Raw genomic sequence first — 5000 nt, 5'->3', positions numbered from 1 at the left:
AAAGGGACACCAATGCATCATGGAGGAAAATTACCCAAGGGACAGTGCCATAGCCAATGGAGAACCATCAACCGGCGCTCGCCGCCTAAGTGACAAGCTTCTCCCTCCACAAGGAGGCAACCCCTGGGCTACGCAACGTGGCATTAGGAATCAAAGACCATTAGCCAGTTTCGCTTTTCCGTGCGGGGACACCAATGCGTCATCGGGAATGTGCCATAGCCAACGGATATCCATCAGCCGGCGTTCACCGCCGAGGCAATGAGCTTACCTCTCAGCAAGGAGGCATCCCCCAAAAGGGACACCAATGCATCATGGAGGAAAATTACCCAAGGGACAGTGCCATAGCCAATGGAGAACCATCAACCGGCGCTCGCCGCCTAAGCGACAAGCTTCTCCCTCAACAAGGAGGCAACCCCTGGGCTACGCAACGTGGCATTAGGAATGAAAGACCATTAGCCAGTTTCGCTTTTCCGTACGGGGACACCAATGCATCATCGGGATTGTGCCTAGCAAAAGGATATCCATCAGCCGGCGCTCACCGCCAAGGCGACAAGCTTACCTCTCAGCAAGGAGGCATCCCCCGAAAGGGACACCAATGCATCATGGAGGAAGATTACCGAAGGGACATTGCCGTAGCCAATTGAAAAGATCAATCGGCCGGCGCTCGCCACCCATCTCATTGAAATAGACGACGAGCTTACCTCTCAACAAGAAGGCATCCCCCAAAGGGAACACCAATGCGTCATCGAGGAAGAATTTTTGAGCAGCAACTAGCTTACTTCTCCGCAAGGGTGGGGCTTCCCCGAAGGGTTACAACACCAATGCATCATCAAGGAAGCTTTCCGACGGGACATTGCCATAGCCAATGTAGGACCACCGGCCAGCGCATGACGCCTAAACGACATGCTTACCCCTCAGCAAGAAGGCATTCCCTAAATGAACACCAATGCATCGTCGAGGAAGAATTTTTAAAACATAACTTTGCTTACCCCTCAGCAGATAGGCAATCACCGAAGGACACGCCAATGCGTCATCAAGGAAGATTTTTGCAAATTCATTTTTTGATTTTTTGATGAACAATGAATTTAGAAAACATTTTGGCTTCACATAAAAGCATCTACAAACTTACCTCTCCGCAACGGTGTCCCTGCCCCTAAGGGTTTCAACACCAATGCATCATTAAGATAGTTTTTTCAAAGGGACAGGGCCGTTGCCAATGGACGAGATCCATCGGGATTGTGCCATAGCAAATGGATATCCATCAGCCGGCGCTCACCGCCAAGACGACAAGCTTACCTCTCAGCAAGGAGGCATCCCCCGAAAGGGACACCAATGCATCATGGAGGAAAATTACCCAAGGGACAGTGCCATAGCCAATGGAGAACCATCAACCGGCGCTCGCCGCCTAAGCGACAAGCTTCTCCCTCCACAAGGAGGCAACCCCTGGGCTACGCAACGTGGCATTAGGAATCAAAGACAATTAGCCAGTTTCGCTTTTCCGTGCGGGGACACCAATGCGTCATCGGGAATGTGCCATAGCCAACGGATATCCATCAGCCGGCGCTCACCGCCAAGGCGACGAGCTTACCTCTCAGCAAGGAGGCATCCCCCGAAAGGGACACCAATGCATCATGGAGGAAAATTACCCAAGGGACAGTGCCATAGCCAATGGAGAACCATCAACCGGCGCTCGCCGCCTAAGCGACAAGCTTCTCCCTCGACATGGAGGCAACCCCTGGGCTACGCAACGTGGCATTAGGAATCAAAGACCATTAGCCAGTTTCGCTTTTCCGTACGGGGACACCAATGCATCATCGGGATTGTGCCTAGCAAAAGGATATCCATCAGCCGGCGCTCACCGCCAAGGCGACAAGCTTACCTCTCAGCAAGGAGGCATCCCCCGAAAGGGACACCAATGCATCATGGAGGAAGATTACCGAAGGGACATTGCCGTAGCCAATTGAAAAGATCAATCGGCCGGCGCTCGCCACCCATCTCATTGAAATAGACGACGAGCTTACCTCTCAACAAGAAGGCATCCCCCAAAGGGAACACCAATGCGTCATCGAGGAAGAATTTTTGAGCAGCAACAAGCTTACCTCTCCGCAAGGGTGGGGCTTCCCCGAAGGGTTACAACACCAATGCATCATCAAGGAAGCTTTCCGACGGGACATTGCCATAGCCAATGTAGGACCACCGGCCAGCGCATGACGCCTAAACGACATGCTTACCCCTCAGCAAGAACGCATTCCCTAAATGAACACCAATGCATCGTCGAGGAAGAATTTTTAAAACATAACTTTGCTTACCCCTCAGCATATAGGCAATCACCGAAGGACACGCCAATGCGTAATCAAGGAAGATTTTTGCAAATTCATTTTTTGATTTTTTGATGAACAATGAATTTAGAAAACATTTTGGCTTCACATAAAAGCATCTACAAACTTACCTCTCCGCAACGGTGTCCTTGCCCCTAAGGGTTTCAACACCAATGCATCATTAAGATAGTTTTTTCAAAGGGACAGGGCCGTTTCCAATGGACGAGATCCATCGGGATTGTGCCATAGCAAATGGATATCCATCAGCCGGCGCTCACCGCCAAGACGACAAGCTTACCTCTCAGCAAGGAGGCATCCCCCGAAAGGGACACCAATGCATCATGGAGGAAAATTACCCAAGGGACAGTGCCATAGCCAATGGAGAACCATCAACCGGCGCTCGCCGCCTAAGCGACAAGCTTCTCCCTAGACAAGGAGGCAACCCCTGGGCTACGCAACGTGGCATTAGGAATCAAAGACAATTAGCCAGTTTCGCTTTTCCGTGCGGGGACACCAATGCGTCATCGAGACTGGGCCATAGCCAACGGATATCCATCAGCCGGCGCTCACCGCCAAGGCGACGAGCTTACCTCTCAGCAAGGAGGCATCCCCCGAAAGGGACACCAATGCATCATGGAGGAAAATTACCCAAGGGACAGTGCCATAGCCAATGGAGAACCATCAACCGGCGCTCGCCGCCTAAGCGACAAGCTTCTCCCTCGACATGGAGGCAACCCCTGGGCTACGCAACGTGGCATTAGGAATCAAAGACCATTAGCCAGTTTCGCTTTTCCGTGCGGGGACACCAATGCGTCATCGGGACTGTGCCATAGCCAACGGATATCCATCAGCCGGCGCTCACCGCCAAGGCGACGAGCTTACCTCTCAGCAAGGAGGCATCCCCTGAAAGGGACACCAATGCATCATGGAGGAAAATTACCCAAGGGACAGTGCCATAGCCAATGGAGAACCATCAACCGGCGCTCGCCGCCTAAGCGACAAGCTTCTCCCTCAACAAGGAGGCAACCCCTGGGCTACGCAACGTGGCATTAGGAATCTAAGACCATTAGCCAGTTTCGCTTTTCCGTGCGGGGACACCAATGCGTCATCGGGAATGTGCCATAGCCAACGGATATCCATCAGCCGGCGCTCACCGCCAAGGCGTCGAGCTTACCTCTCAGCAAGGAGGCATCCCCCGAAAGGGACACCAATGCATCATGGAGGAAAATTACCCAAGGGACAGTGCCATAGCCAATGGAGAACCATCAACCAGCGCTCGCCGCCTAAGCGACAAGCTTCTCCCTCAACAAGGAGGCAACCCCTGGGCTACGCAACGTGGCATTAGGAATGAAAGACCATTAGCCAGTTACGCTTTTCCGTGCGGGGACACCAATGCATCATCGGGACTGTGCCATAGCCAACAGGTATCCGTTAGCCGGCGCTCACCACCAAGGTAGCAAGCTTACCTCTCAGCAAGGAGGCATCCCCCCATGGGAACACCTATGCATCATGGAGGATGTGAGTCTGCAAGCATTCCCAACGGGACTCGAAAGCACGAGCATTTTGAGGCCAAACGGCCATGGAGTTCTAGTTTCTGCCCGATAGTAGTGTCATTGTTTGCTCTGCCATTCCTTGGCTAGGCCTTGCCTTTACCCGGGCATTTTTTTCTAGCGTTACAACCGGGTCATCTCTTTACGGGTTTCTGTGGCCAAACCGCCAACATTTGCCCGACATAGTTTTTCTTTGCCCGATAGAGTCATGCTTTGCCCCACGGGACGGGTAAAAATAACATTTCGCCTCCGGGGTATTTCGGTCTTTTTTCCGAGCATTACCCACGGGTAGTGCTTCCAGGGGTAACCAAGGCCAAATGGCCAAGAATTGCCCGATAGAGTCCTGCTCTGCTCGATAGAGCTGTGCATTGCCTTGCGGGACGACTTAATATAGCATTTCGATTCAGGGGCATTTCGGTCTTTTTTCCGTGCATTACCGACGGGTAGTGTTTTCTCGAGTAACCGAGGCCAAATGGCCAAGATTTGCCCGGGTGGTCTCGATAGCAACGTGCCTTGGCACCCGGCGTCGGGTGGCCTCGGCTTCCCCAAGGGAGGGACACCACCCCCCCCCCCCTATAGTAGTAAAATTAGCCTTTGCCCTTGTGGCAGGAAGGAACATCAATGTGTCCGAACTGAAGCAATAGGGGTTTTTTTGAGCATCGCAACTTTTTTTCATAAACTTTGAATTGGGACATCTTCACAAAAATATGAAGCAACTCCTCCAAAAAATTCAGAATTTTTTGCCAAAAGGATAATTTTATATTAATTAAACAAAAAATAAATATATAAAAATCATAAAAAATACAAAAAAATACAAAAAAAGTAAGAAAAAATCACAAAAAATTATAAACAAGCTACACAATAATTAGGTAAATATATTGGGTTGAAAAATAAGGCATCTATAATAGAAAATGTTTAAATTAAGACTTAAAAACATCTCAAAATAAAAATTAAAAAAGATTTTAAACTAACATTGCGAAAGTCCCAAAAGATGGCGACTAAACAAGAGTTTTTGGGGCGTTTCGACAAGAACATATTGGTGCTTGCATTGATTTGCCCGGCGACAAGCTACTTTTTAGCCGGTACCCAGCAAATTCTTAGCCGTTAACCAGCAACTTTTTAGCCGTTACCC

Source organism: Rhododendron vialii, chromosome 11a (genome assembly GCF_030253575.1).
Source record: "Rhododendron vialii isolate Sample 1 chromosome 11a, ASM3025357v1".
Classification (NCBI taxonomy): domain Eukaryota; kingdom Viridiplantae; phylum Streptophyta; class Magnoliopsida; order Ericales; family Ericaceae; genus Rhododendron; species Rhododendron vialii.
The sequence above is the reverse complement of the archived record's forward strand: the minus strand, read 5'-3'. Positions refer to the sequence as shown.